The sequence below is a fragment of the Molothrus ater genome, chromosome 11, assembly GCF_012460135.2.
Source record: "Molothrus ater isolate BHLD 08-10-18 breed brown headed cowbird chromosome 11, BPBGC_Mater_1.1, whole genome shotgun sequence".
Taxonomy (NCBI): domain Eukaryota; kingdom Metazoa; phylum Chordata; class Aves; order Passeriformes; family Icteridae; genus Molothrus; species Molothrus ater.
The window spans coordinates 15,463,361-15,479,014 of NC_050488.2; the positions used below are offsets into that span (position 1 = coordinate 15,463,361).

The 15,654-nt window shown below is 44.7% G+C and overlaps 1 protein-coding gene across 1 annotated transcript in view; it reads right to left on the bottom strand.

The window, feature by feature from the left end:
- The window catches only part of LRIG1 (leucine rich repeats and immunoglobulin like domains 1), a 94,013-nt gene that overhangs the window by 36,813 nt on the left and 41,546 nt on the right, over window positions 1-15,654 (bottom strand). The window lies entirely within an intron of this gene.

The following is a 15,654-nucleotide window of genomic DNA, read 5'->3' on the forward strand; positions in this document are numbered from 1 at the left end:
GCCCAAGCACCAGCTGTAGGATCAGACCTGCACTGATCCCCTGTGTTTGCTGCCTGACCGGGACAGCCTGAGGGATTCAATCCAAGGTTTTTCTTTAGAGAAATTCCTACCAACTGCCCTCAGTTTGCTTCCACAGCCACCAAACAGTTAAATACCTTTAGACCTCATCTGTACTCAACAAGGTATAAGTAAAAATCACCCCCTCACTGAGTCCTTTCCTCTGACTCCTTTCTGGCCTGAGTCAGTAGAGAACAGTAATCAATTAAAGAAATACATTGTGCATTAGTCACAAGAGGCAGAGCACATGCCTGATGTGAATTTAGAGCAGTCACTGATATTACTGGCAAGGCTCTGAGTGAGGCACTCCAAACAGAGACGCTCACCAGACACTTGGGAACTTGCTGAATAATAAGAGATAGTAAAGGGAGTTCAGACAAGTCCTGTGCCTCAATCCATGCAGACACCTACTGGGTGAGCAGAGGAGGGGAGAGCAGCCAGTGAAAGCACTCCTGAATACGAGTTCCAGCTCCCCTGACAAAGCATCGGCCCTTTGAAACAAAAACTGAGGGATGTCTGACACAGCTTTTCAGGCACTTCCAGCTGTTCAGGAGCCCATCTTCTCCAGCTTCACCCCCTCTTCAGGCTCTCCCAGAGGTTCAGACAAGCCCCTTTGGAAGAAAACCTCCCTTGGACAGAAAATGTCAGCAGCACATGGCAAGGGACCTGCTCCCCACACCATGATCTGCTCCTTTACCCTCCCTGTTATTAAAACCAGATTGTTTCACCACAACCTTTGCTGGTGTCCACAACAGGAAGAGTGAAAAATCTGCAACCCCAGAACAATTTGCTCTTGGGAGACTCACCCTTTAAACAGCCAGCACATGGCCCTTGCTTAACGCTGGGGAAACAGGCACAGAAACACTACTTTGACTGAAGAGTTTAAATGATAATTAATTCAGTGCAGGCTCAGAAAACACTAAGGACAAATTTTACAGCACTATAGCAGTGTGCTGCTAATACAATGCAACAAGGTGTCACAAAAAATCAAAGGAAAGTCATAATTTATGTCTCCAAACTGGTTATTCCATGGGTTACCTGCACACAGGTCTCCACAACCACAACTGTTTCAAAGGTAATGATGTGGCTGCTATCCAAAAGACCAATACTCATTTACAGCTGGGAATAAAGTCTGATGCACCTAGTAGGACAGTGGTACACTGAATTTATAGCACAGTGAGACTAAAAGACAGGAAAAATCACTATACCCAGAATTTTGTGACCTCCATTAACTAAAAACACGGGCAAGGGAAATTTCTTTCCCTCTACAACTATTTTTTTTTTTCAATTAACTTGATTAGTAGCATCACAAGGTTCAGATATTTTTAATACTTTTTTCCTCCTCAAAAGAAGAGCACCCATTAAATGTGCTTTCAAGCCTGACTCAGGAAAGTACCTGAACACAGACATAACTGAAAGCAAAGCACGAGCACATTTTCTGGAGCTCTCCTGAAGCAGGGGCTGCGAGTTCAGCTCTGATCTCATCTAAGCTGAGATGGCTGAGATGAATCTGGCTGTAAATTAACAGGAAATGAAGGCTTGTACAAACGAACATGGAGAATCTATAAATCACCTGACAATCCCTACACAGGGCAGCAAAGTCTGCAAGGGACTGAGAGCACAGAGTAGATTTGGACATGAAACGCTCTTCAGAAGCCAATGTTTTTTCATTTTATTATTTTTTTCTTTTGGAATATTAATATTTTTGTGCTTTGGTTGCTCAACATATATCCACTCAGCCTGCCTGCCAGATCTCCCAACCCATCCCAGAAGACAGACTTGAAGAAGGGAAGAAAAGGACAGGAAAGAACTATTTTGTTTGAGCTGTGTTCGCAGTTTCCAGGTGACTTCTGTCTGTTCGCCTCTCGCTTTTCATGTGCTGCAGCTGGCAGATGAGAGGGATACTTTATTTTGCACAGGCAGAAAAACTGGCTCTTTTCTCTCCCTCTCCCCCTTTTGCTTCAAACATGGGCTGACTCCAAATGTAGCTCTCAGCTCCAAACACCATCCCGGGCCAGTCCCAGCTGGGGAATGTCAGACAGTTCGCTGCAAAGCACTGCACCCTCTCAAAGCACTGCACTTCAAACAAAGCCTGCGACTTTTCCTATACACAGCATGTGATATGAAAGCAGCACAGCACAAACCTTTTACTAGCTTGATTACAATTTATTTTTCATTCTTTTGGTAAGGGCCCAAATGTGATTTAACCCTTACTGTTACTACTTGGATCCTCTCGGCTCTCCCGCCTTTGTTCCTCTGTTCATCACAAGGGAGTTTTGCAGAAAAAAAAAAAAAACACAAAAAAACCCAGTGGTGCTATGAATTTGCCTCTCCCTTTTATCACTGACTGGAAAAGGGCTGGATTTCACCCAACCACTTCACACTGGGTCGGCTTCAAATGTGACAGATCAGATTTTAGAACCAATTGCCGAAACCAGGCGTTAAAGCACAAATAATTGGTGCTTGCACAACCAACACCTCCCAGTATCCTTTCCTCTCCCCACTCCTTGGGTATCACAGCCTGGAAACAGCCTTCCCTGCCTCACTTCAGCCAGTGCTACCTCAAGAGTGTACAATGACAGGGCTTCAATGTGAGATTGTGCAATTAGAGCCTGGAGTGGGAGCCAAGTCTCTTGGTTTCTATTCCCAGCTCTGGCACAGACTCATCTGCCTTGGGCAAGTTCCTTAACCCCTCTCTACCTCTGGCTTTCCAATGTGCATGGAAAAGGACTATCCAGCTAGGATGATGCAGCCTTTGCTGAGGACTAAAAACCTGGAGTGAAAGCAACTCAAGCAAAAAAGAAATCATAGGAACTAAGGAGCCCATCCAAGTCCATTTGGGTTTGTTTATGAATATGGGAGGATCTGGCTTAAACAGCAGAACTTCCAAGTTCATACCCAACGTCATTCCCAGAGACACTTCATCTGCAGCTAACACAGACCTGGAACACCTCTGTGCCAAGCTAAGGTAACTGGCAGTCAGCAGTGATCCCTTCCACACTCTCTGTGCTCATGGCACTTGTTCAGGAACTTCTTCACCCTGGGGTCAGCACCAGCTCTGGCCGCAGAGGGAGAGGAGAGCTGGGTGGATGCACCCTCCAGCCCCTCAGTTCAACACCCCAGAGTAGCACAGCCCCTCAGCACTTTGCACAGACCCCTTGTGCCCACAGGAGATCTGGACCATCCCCAGGCAGCTCCTTGCCGAAGCAAGGCCGTGAGGAAACAAACGCAACGCGCGCTCTCTGCTCCGCCGCGCTGAGAAAAACAAGCAGAACGTTCCAGCACAGCCAAAGCCTGTTTGGGTTTGCTCTGAGCCGGGAGGGAGCTGGAGGGGGTGGCAGGAAAATAACAGGTGGCGCAAAGTCAAAGGCTTGCAGCATTTCCAGGAATCTCAGCTTGTATTTTAGAGGTAAAGTTACACTTTAATCCCGGTGCGTTTCCTCATTCGAAGCGTCTTTGTGAATATTTATTTGATAAACAGGCTGTGAAACATTTTCCACCAGAGCTAATAGGGGAAGAATTCACCTTCCTCTTTGCAGCAAGCAAGGAGAACACCACTCAGTTTAATTTATACCTTAGCTTCAAACTCCTCGTGTGAAATGGATGCAAAGAGCAGCACAAAAACGTTCCTTTGTTGTTTGAGCCGCATTCACTCTCCCCAGCAGCTGCCCACTCCAAAGCTGACAGCAGAAAATCAAAGCAAGACCCTCAGACAGGAATGCACGAGGGGCTTTGCTTGGGCTGATTTAAATACAATCAGCAGAAAACCTCCTGGTTTAGACAAAGCTTGAACTAAGGCTGCTGTAGCTGCAGTGTAAATGTTCAGTGCGAAGCGAGGCTAAAGGCAGGCACAAGTCACATGCCTGCCCTTCATGTAGTGTCAGCTTACAGATCTGGCCCGGCTCACCAGAGAAAAGGGAAAGCTGTAATACAGCAAACCTATTAAACCAGCACCTGTTATAGGCATCAAAAATAAAACTGAGCTTCTAAAGAGGGGCTCTGCACCTCGGGCAGGGTTCTATTAATATGCCAGCACATTTTCAAAATTAGCGTACGAGGGAGATCACAGGACTTGGAAAAAGGGAGATTTTTAAAAGTTCAGGGTTTGGTTAGTATTTCCATCCTGACAAAGTATTGAAGAAACAAAATGCTGGAGCCAGAAAGAGTTATGGGGTTTGGTAGTGAAGGACAGGCAAGGTTTGGTGTCACAGACTGGCTGTGCAAAGAGAGGGAGATCAAAGGCAGCGTAACCAGAGATGGATCACACACACTGTGACTAACACGTGCCTGGAACTACCTGCCCTCCTCCTCCTCAGCTCAGAGGAGATGGAGATCCAGTACTGATCCTTCTAGAAACACTGAAGAAGATCAAAGACATGGGTTCCTAAGCTTTCACCTTACATGATTTGCTATTTGATTTCAGCCTGTCACTCACTACACAAACACAAAAAATAATAAATAAAATCATGGTTTCAGAGTAGAGTGCAACGCCTGAGTGATTTTCCTAACAAGGCAAGAAGGGTAACTGATAATCTGGAAGATGAATTTGTGTTTACAACAGCAGCAACATAAATGTTCCTGCTTTTCTGGGTCACCTTCTTACATTCAATAACCAAAGATCTCCTAAGTGATTTTTATTAACATATGCAAAGAAGGAAGGGGAAGAATGTCATTGGGACCTGAACATCAGCTCTGACTCAAAGTTCAAACAATTTATCAGTGTAGAACTTCTTACATGGTTTTAACATTTTACTCACAAATTTTACTTCCAAAGATTTCTTTCAGAAAACTTTTTCTTCTCTACTGTAACTTGTGAAATGTCTGCCTTGGAGTACAGTGAAGCCATCTCTGCAGCTGAAGATGAAGTAAACCAGGCAGGTGACATGCTGGAAGTCTGTGTCACACCATTCTCTAGTTCTTAACATGAGACCTTCCCAGAAAAACTGAACTGCCTGATGTGCATGAGCCCTCACACTCCTCAAGTGCTCTGGTAAGCCCCACTAGTTGTCTGACACTTTGTGTTGTCTTACCAGCCTTTCCAGAATAATCCGTTAGGCACAAGATTTTGTACTGTCACAAGAATGTGTATTTTTATCCAACAAAAAAACTGCATTTGCTTATGGGAAGTGCCCCACTGTCCTTTCAGAGCAAGGCTGCATGGGTTGCTGTTTAGACAGGAAGCAAGGATGCATGGAAGCAGCCCCCACTTTTCTCAGATGCTCTGAATCACTCCTGCCCTGAGGAATCCTGGCGGATTCCCAGGCTGTCACAGATACAGCTCTGTTTGTTCAGGTGCTGGCTGCACACACAACAAGAGCAGAGCAGTGGCAGGCCAGCCAGCCACTGCATTTTAGGGTCAGCCACACAAAACAAACCAACACAAAAACCAAAAAACACCACCCCCAAAAAGCCAAAAAAAAAAAAAAAACAAAAAAAAAAACCAAAACCAACCAACCCATACCAAAACCCCAAACCACTGGAAGAAAAAAAAAAAAAAAAAAAAAAAAAGAGAAGCCACTTGTGTAATTTTTTACAGATATCCAAACTTTCTCCTAAAGTTCATATGCTCTACCTAAAACTGTAAGTCAGGATCTTCCCTCGCCCTAGCACTCCTTCAGAAAAAGGTCTAAGATGAAGCAAACAAAACCCATGACCCTTTTACACTGTTTTTCACTTAAAATCATATAAAAGAATAATGCAAGAAACAAGATGAAGGAGCTATTCCAACTATATCTAACTAAAGCAGAAAACCTGAAGAGGATTTATTCATCTGCTGTACATCAGCTTCAAACCAGGTATATTCCAGGAGGCTTTTATTCATCAGGTCATGTTCTCACCCTATTCTATGGTTTAGGATGGAGTAGCATGAATCAAATTACCCCCAGCTACACACAGCTGGGACAAAACAGAGGGGTAAAAAAAACAACCTGGGCTTTGGGGTTTCTTTGAAGATGGAGGGGATGGGAAAAAAATGGAACCTTTCACAGTGAAGTGACCGCGTCTCTGTTCCAGGTCATGGATGTTTGGAGGCAGAAATCAGTCTGGGAGCTGAGATTTGCTAATTCACCCCTTTGGGCCTGGGAGCAGCTGCCCCCTGCAGAGGGCTGTGCTAGGAACTCTCTTCCCACAAGCAAACTCTCACTCACACAAATAGTTCCACTGCAGCCAACAGGACTGCTCATGTGAGCCCAGTGTGACCCAGGGGCTCTGTTTTCACTGTCTATTATTAAAGGCTACTCTGTGGTCACTCACAGGACCAAGCTCATCTTCCTCTCACACTGATGGACTGCAACCACTGACCCTGCTGCACTCCCAGTGGCCTCAGAGCACCCTCGTGCCCGGGGCACCCAACCATGGGCAGATGTTATCCTGCTGCCAGGCACACTCCCACAGCTCCTTCTAATCCACATGGATAAGAGGAGGGGATCAAGCATTCTCTTTAAAATCTTCCCAGCAGCTGGACATAAGCAAAGGCCTGGATCTGATGAACAATTTTTGATAGGTTAAGTATGAACTGCATGAAGGAAAGCCCTTCTCCTATTGTAACCAAAACACACTGAGCTACATATTCTCTTTGAATATTTCTGAACTAGCACTGTTTATGTAAACTTTCTGATTTCTTACATGACCTTACACTGTGTGCTGATCCATTGAGGGAAGCCATGTCGTTTTTCAAAACTCTCTCCCTCCCTCACTTTGATCTGCATTTCCTTTCACTGGGCTTTGACTCACCACCATATGATTTCGGATATTTTTTGCAACATACAACTTCCTAAGCCTTGAGCATTTCATTCCATTGAGAAAACAAAATGTGTGGGACAGGCAGGATTAGAATTTAGTCATCTTTAAAATAGAGGCTGTCTCATCTCTTCAGCAGATTACACAACCTGCTGTGACATCAAAGCAAATAAAGATTCCTGAAGACAAGACAGTCTCTGTTATGGGCACAGTCCCCCCATCAGCAACTGAGTGGCTCTAACAGGACCAGCTCTCTTCTGGTTACACTGGATGTTTCATCAAGACAGTGCTCTGCAGCAGTTTTTAAAATGATGTATTCACAAGGGGCTCAGATCCATTAAACAGGCTGTGCAAAGCCTCTCTCATTGTCTGGCACAGCTTCTCTGTAACAAGCCTCCCTGAACTTTTGTGAACTTGACCCCAAAGAATCTCAGGGATGATGTGCAGAGCCCTGAGCTCACCCTCAATGGAGGATGCACCTGCAAGGGTTGGGGCCAGGTATCTTCAGCAGGGGCTGCCCAACCTGTGATGCAGTTTGGCCAAAGGCACCAGGGAGGGAATCCCTAAGCCACTGAACACCATCACTGCTGGTTTTGCAAGCACACAGAGCTGTGTGAGCCTCTCACCCCCTCTCTGTCCATGCCACTGCTCCTGTCACTTCTCACATTCCCTGACCTCCATCTGCAGCAAGGACTGAGGAAGGCTGCAAAGGAGAGGAGAGGCTCTTCTGAGTGCTGAACTCTGCTAAGAGGAGAATTGTCCTGTGGGAATAGAAGGAAGGGAGTCACACAAGGTAAATGGCAGTTTTCACACAAGAATGCAGGAAACCACAGGGCTCTGCACCAGCTGTCTGAACGGGGTCGTGGCACTCAGCAGAGCCTCTTTGAAGGAAGGGCTGCATCAGTATTTGAAAGGGGTCATTCAGTTGCTGGCAGATGACAGTCAGGTCAGTGTTTCCATGCTCTACATCTCATATCTTTGGTCTGCTACTCTTTTGCTCTGCCGCTGGCTTTTCCTCTTGTGCTTCTCCCTCAAGGGCTTTCTTCTGCCACTGATCCACGCCAGCCAAACTCAATTTCCTATCACAAATTAAATGCATAAGCAATTCTCTGAAGCCAAGATAGAGGCTACCTTCACCCCACCACTTTGCTGCTCTGATGAATTCCTGCTCTCCACAGCCCCACAGTGCCCAGTGCCTGTGTCAGGGCTGCTGCCCAGGCCCCCCACCTTATCACCGCCTCAAAGATGAGCCAGGTCTGTGATAAGGAAGAACAGAAATCCAAAAATCAGACGTCAACTGAACCAGCACAGAGCAGAGGCTGGAGCACAGACAGCAGCTTCCTTTCATTTCATTGCATGCAAGTTTTGTGCTTCTAATCAACAAGGAGGGCATTTCCATTTGAAAGCCAAGAAGCTCCAAAAGCACAGGGCATGGAGGCACTTTCATCCTTAAATCCTGATACTGATTTTAGTTTCTCTTTGTGTAATACATGATCAAAGTAAATAAGATCCACCACAGCCCAGAGAGCACATGTGTTTTGTGGGTGGTTTTGTTTTGCTTTTGTCTCTCCACGGGAGCGAGGAGGGGAAAATAACACAAGGGGAGAAGCAATTCAAGTGCAAAGCAAATGCAATGGCTCTGCCCATGATGCTGCAATTTTCATCCAAACTGTAACTGCAAGCAGACTTTGATAGCATGCACTGTCTGTGTCTCTAAGCCACAATGTGACACAGGGTCTTTTCCCATCACTGACAGGAACACCATGAAAACAGGTGGATTTAACTACAGTGATGATAAGGGAGGTAAAGAAAGGACAACACACTTGAATTCATCTTCCACACCATCAAACTCTCAGTCTCACGGAACTTGCAGCAGAAGCTGCTAAAAGACCTGCCTCTTGAAAAAGGCAGCATTTGAAAAAACACATTTTTGACTGGCCAGTCAAACTCCTGTTAACACTTGAGAGATGTAGATAGGCTGGCTGTTCTGTCTGCTCCAACATGACACACACTTGAGCTCTGTTGAAAGGGCTTATCTGTCTTGTCAGCAAGGTCACAGAAACAGGGATTGCCTCTGGGCAGACTTCACTGAGCTCTGCTGGGCTCACACTGCTCTGCCTGCAAGAAGCAATAGCTCCTATGTGGAAAAGCAGTAGTCAAGCTAGCAAAGAAAAGAGCAGCTCTTCACAAGAACAGGCACCCTGCTGCTAATGAAGCTCATCAAGTAGGAAGGGTGGCTTTGGGAAACCCCAAAACAAGGTGGCAAAACATCCAGGGAAGAGGAAATTTGGGGTTTAGAGTGGAACTGCCTCTGTGCTAAGCCAGGCTGGTGTAAAACAGGCTGTTCAAGCTTCCCTGGTAAAGATCTTGTAAAGTCAAGGGTAAGCATTCACCACCACTTAGCCAGTAAGTTCTTCAAGCTTTTATAGTAAGACCATTTACATCTTCAGTTCCTCCTATTTTGAAAAAGATTACTGCTCTCTCAAAGAAACAACCTTGAGGGCAAAAATACCTTGGTAAGATCACCAAAAAGTGTGCCTTTTCCAGGGCACCTGGGAGATTACAGAAAGTCCAATCCCTTGGCCTGATGTCTCATGCTAATCACCACCCTGGGCAGCAACTGCTTGCACAGAGTGTGTGATCTGCAGTAGATGGACTGGGCAGGAAATGATTTTTAAATCTAAAATCCATGAGCCATTTATAGATTCTTTCTTTTGTCATCAACTCTCAATTCTACCTCTCCCCAACTCATTTTATCTGCTCAGATCTGACCACTAACACAGTTGTCTTTTCACTTGCACAGCTCTGCACTCCAGTTTCATTTTCCAGCTACCTTTGCTATTTTCCCTGATGTGCAATTGAACATTAAATGGTTTGACAGGCAGAACATGTACTCACCCAACCACTTATTCCCAATCAATATTCACGTGGAATTCCTGTTAACAAGCAGGAGTTAAGCACACAAACCTGAGGGAGCGTGGCCTCTCAAGTGATCACTTCATCTGAAGGTGTGACAGATCACTTTCTCATCTCTCTTAACCAGCAGTCACATTTTCCATGCTGCACACCCCCAGCAGGGCTGCTTTTGTAAGATAATCACTATTGACATGATCTCTATTGTTCACTTCTCCAATTAATTGGGGAATTTGACATGGGTTAAAAATAAGAGAAAATCCAGCACATAGCTGGCTTTCATTCAGTTAGAAATGAGCTTTCTGCAGACTTTTTTTCTGATCTCTGCCAACCTTAACCTAGGAGGATCACACTCAAGTGAACATTTTCTTCACCCTACATTATTCCTAATGGTGCCAGTGTTTTATGCCACCCAATTTAAACCCCACAATTCTACCCCCAGCCCTGTTCTTACTCCTCTCTGGGATCTCTTTCATGCTCTGAACAAGCACCACTGTCTACAACCAGGATAACTGGGGACTAACTGCCCAATCTCAGTAAGGATGTGGGAACACATACTGAGAGCTTCTTTATATTGTGCAATTTTGTTAAAAAGCTGAATTGGCTAAACTTTCAGAGAGGAACATGGAGAGAGACTTTTAATAATTCAACTTGCTTTTACTGTAGCTTCAACTTGACTTTTACTCACCTCTGAGCAAACTTAATTGCCACTGCCAGCAGTTTTTAGGCAGGAAACTCCAATATGCTAAAAAAACTTTCAACTCAGCAAGTTATTTATATTTGAAACCTGCTTGGTCTGTGAAGACTAACAAAGGAATTGCTTTTGTAGACGTGTGCTTTATTTGCCATATGCCATTAAATGAGACAGTCAATCCACCACAGATATTAATAGGAGCAATTTTGGGCTATTCTAAGGCTCAAATATGAAGCTATTTTTCATACTGACCTTAACAAAAGATCATGGTTGCAGATGACCCTAACAACTGATCTAGGCTTGATCTGCAGAGGGACAGAACTTGGAAGCCACTTTGTGCATTGTACACAAAATATGCTCCTGCCCTTGGAGATGCTTTACATCCAGGAGCTCCAGCTGCCCTGAGGTAGATCCTCTTCAGCTTGAGGAAGCAGATTCACCCAAAGGGGTATATATATATATATATATATATATACACATGTATGTATGTATATATATATGTGTGTGTGTGTATGTATGTATACACATACTTTGGGGTATAATGAGTATGTGGGTCATGCACAAAAAGATCCTCTTCCAGTATTCCAACCCCTAACCTTGTGCTCTGTCCCACTGGTGTCCTCTTCTCCTCCCTCCATACACAGATTAACCCAGCATGGCCTGCAAAGCAGCACACAGATGCCAGAGCAGATCTGGCCTAGCTCAAAGCAATTCTCTGCTCACAGAAGAAGCTGCCACGGCTGCACAAAATGCTTGTTATTAAATACATAATAGAGCAGCCTCCAGGGGTATTTCATGAGCTGCCACCAACTTTCACTACCTTTATCCTCTGGCCAATTTTTACACTCCACTGTACGTGCCCAGATTACTTTCTGATGCTCTTTTGTTGAGTCTGATAACTGTGTGCTTTACTGCTGTTGCTTTTCCAGAAGAAATGATTACTCATTTCCCTGGAATAGCCTCAGATCCTTTGCTATTTCCATGCACTCATGTTATATCTAAAAGCTCAAAGAGGACATGCAAATGATTAGAACAGTTCCAACAGCCCAAAAGAAAAGTCAAAACAGCATCTCTTCTGGTGCTTGGGAGTACATGATTAATGAGAGTTTCATCCACTAGGAAAGACTCCTGCAGTCTTTGGCCTCAAAAACTTGCAGACTTTACACACCAGAGCCTTAATATGAACTCTGAGCAAAACAAACTTAAGAGATGAGTTTCAGAATATCTTATGCCTGTGCATTGCTGCACACTGAACAGCCTGTCAGCATTCTTTTCATTTTCCCTTTCCATATTAATGTATTTCACATCCAAACCCAGAAGCTCAGTAGTATAGCCTGTATAGCCATGCTCTCAGAAAGCAGCTCTCTCCATCTCCAAGGGGAATTACCTAAGCAAACACTGGAGAATTGGCCCCTGCAGACATTACACCATGTAGGTGATGCAAGCAGGGGCTGGGGGTGAATCTGCTCCCACTTATCTATCTCCACCACCTCAGTTCCCAGAGAAAGTTTCCTCTGGGCCAGCAATGAGGAAGGGAGGAGGGCAGTGTGGTTTCTGAGCTGCCCAAGGCACGTCCTGCACACAGGCAGAGCTGCTGACTCCGAGCAGACCCCACTGCCTCTGACTCATCTGGATTTGGTGCTTGTGAGCACAAAACCTCTTGCTGCGACCCAGATGGAATTAACAGAGTACTCTCCTTATTTCTAATTGTTAGATCATCCCTTTTTAACTCCAGCAAAGATGACTTGCAGATTAAACCCCTTGGGGGTCAAGGCAGTTGTTCTGTTTGTACAGCAATTAGCACAGCAGGATCCCAGGCCACAAATGGCCTCCAAGGCTGTGTCTGTGCTGTCTGTGAGCTCAAACCTCATTCCTCCTGCAAGCCAAACTTCCCAGCTCTCAACACCGCCCACGCAGAGGTTTTTACTCTGGCCTAGCCAGGAACACAAAGTGAGCTCACACCTCGTGTAGAGACCAGCTCAGGCTTGAGCTGAGCTCTAGGAGCAGCACAGATGGCAGCAGCTCTGAGCTCTTCCCTCTAACAGGGTCACCCTGACAGAGCTGCAGCTGCAGTCCTGATGCTCAACACAGTCTGCAACACCTTAACCTGAAAAGCAAAGATGGAGTGAAGTCACAGATCTCAAGCCCACCACCCCAGCTCCCAGGAAATCTTGCAGAAAGGAAGGTATTTGTGAGATTCCACTCAGAGCACAGGCTGCTTGCATTGTTTCAGCTCACAAAGCAAGACACCTTTGTCTTGGATGAAAGCAAAACAGCAGCTCAAAGAATCTAATGGACCACATGGGTTTTCAGAAAGTCTTTGCAAACCCCATCTGACAACACAACTGAAGCACTGCAAACAGCACTAAAATAACAGCAGCTTTCCCAAGCTTTCACTGTGGAGGAATGAGGCAACAGCTCAATAGTGCAATCCTGATTCTGCCACACTATGGACTTCCAAGACCGGTCAACTTTAATCTAGTACAAAGGTCTAAGGAGAGCCAGAGAAAATCAAAGTTAGATAAGAAACAAGGGTCACAATTTTAACAATGTGGCTAATTTAACTAGAATTATAAAGAAATCCCCAGCACTTAAGAGGAAAAGCTCTACATGAAACCATGCAAGTCAAATGGAAGAGACTGGCTGAAGTGTTTGACCTGTCTTACCTGACATCCAGCTGGAATAGCACTGAGTACCCTCCTTTCCATGAGGATCATGCTGCCCCAACCAGCATCTGAGCTCATCAGCCTTTTCCAAGCAGTCCTAGCATGTTCCCTGCCACTCCCAGTTTCCAATTCTCCAGTATTTAGTTTTCAAATTTTACATGATCTATTTTGCCTGGGGCACAGCAGATCACTTACCCTTCTCCTATTAGCTCTCTGTTTAATTACAGTTTAATGTGAATTGATCTTTACATTAATGAGTCTGTAAAGAAGATTGATTTTCTTCAAGAGACTTTTCTGCTCAGTTTGGCAGCAGAGTAGTCCTATTGATTTCGCTTTCCCCAGTAAATACACTGCAGTGTCACTGCATCTTCTTGTGAATCAGCTAATCCTATTTCACACTCTTTTGCTCTAAAAATCCCTATTCTGAGTTCCTTGTTATCTGTGCTTATTCAGAGCAAGATGATGGGGCCAAAGCATCTCAAACAGCCCTGCCTGTTGCCACCACACAGCTGACTGCTGTGGGTCACTGTCCCCTTTGTTCCTAAATGGCTGGAGGCTTAAAAGACTTACAGTGAAAGAAATGAAAGTTATTTTTAAGTGTTTAATCTGTTAACTTCCTTAATTCCCAGCCAGCTAAGGATGGGGCAGTGTTATCTGTTTACCATGCTTGCTCCAGAGGTCTGGTTAGCACTCTCCACTGAGCCCTACAGCTGCCCAGCAGCCTGTGGCAGAGGATGCTGGATTAATCAGGCTTGGAGCCAGGGCAGAGGACAAGGATCCACCTCCATCATCTGTCCAAATGCCCCAAAACCCCTCCAGGGTGCAGTTACTCACATGCAGGTAGATGCAGCAGCAAAGACAGGCCCCAGAGTAAGGGCTGAGCTTAGGGGTTTGTAGGAAACCCATAACAACAGACCAGTGCAGGGTTGATTGCAGCTCCTTTAACCTGGCAGGCCTAAGAGGTCTTCCATGCAAGTTAGTGAGGAAGCTGGATATAAACAGACTAAGTTCTGCAAATAAATGGTTTCTTCCATCACCCCTTTCCCCAGCAGATCAGGTAACAGGGTCTCCTCGAGAGCCTTCAGAGTTAACACACTGTAGCTGCACTGGGATGGGAAATCCTCAGCCAAGGGCATGTCAGTGAAAACATCCTGCCATCAACTCCCCAATGTCCAAGTCTAGGAACTGTAACTAAATTACAAATGCTGTGGGAATTGCAGGCAAGGTTCTCCTCTCAGCTACTCCGATGTAATTTCGGAATGAATCCAGACTCGGTCTCTCCCCCTCCCAGCTGAATTTCCTGGCTTTTGTTTGCACTAACAGATGTTTGCATTTAATGTCTGTCTTTATTTGGTAACCCCTACATAGATTATTTTTCCCTTCTGTTCTATTAAAAGCCTTATCAAGTCCCTTATGTTTGCTCTTGCTGAAATGAACGACTCTGGCAATATTTTCAACACGCAAGGCAAACAAACTGATTCTTCGAGGAATAACTGAACTGAACCAAACTCCATGGCACTGTATCAGGACAAAGCATTTTTGGTACATATGTTATGTCTGCATTCATCTGCAGCCTGGGACATCCAAAGGCTTGCAGAAAGCTCTGAGAATTCTCTCTTCAACAGATTCTCACATGCTTACATATATATTTAACTGGCCTTTGGTCCTCACACGTGTGGGGTCAGGCAAGTTTTGGGTGATGGAGACAGGTAAGGAAAACCCAAAAGCAGGGAATGCAAAGCAAAGCTCATTAAAAAAAAAAAAAAAAAAAGGCAAAACCCATAAAAAACCCCACACAACCACCAAACTTTATGGGAAATTTGAGTTTGGCAGTATTGCTTTTCCCAGCCCCAAAATGAGAAAAAGTGTGTTCTGCTGTTTAGGAAGAGTAGGAGATGAAATAACTCATTCAGATGGGATGTTTTGAGTGACAAATATACAACCCTTGCTTTTATAATACATTAACAGTCCTTTGGAAATACTTAACCACATGCAATATACAAAACCTACTTCAGAGGTTTGTGAGGTAAACACACTTCACACATTTCTAAACACTGAAAAAAAAAAGGAAATGTATTTATTTTTCTTTAGCGTTAAGAATACACTGTAACACTATACACTTAAACATAAACCAGTTTCTCAGTACACAAGTCTTCATTATGAGTCTTCACCCTGGGTTTGGTTTGGCTGCCTCCCCAATTATTACTTCACAGATTGGAAGGCCAGAAGAAACCAGTATGACCATATCATCTGATTCCTTACATCACACAAGGCTAAACAACTTTACCCACCAATTTGCCCATCAAGCCCATTAACCTAGAGTTGAACTAAAGGTCCATCTTTTAGGAAGCCAACCAATTGATTAAAGACTCCCAAAGATGGAGAAAACTTCACTTCCTCAGCAAATCATTCCAATGTGAGTCAGCAACATTGATTGGAGCAGGTAGTTTAAAACATCATTCAGGTTATTTTTATCTCTGATAAAAATTAAAAGGAAATGCAAGGGGGAAAAGAAGTGGCATTCTCTAATACAAGCTGAACAAAGAGACCCTTCTTGCAGGAGTATGACAGCAGTCTTACAAATCC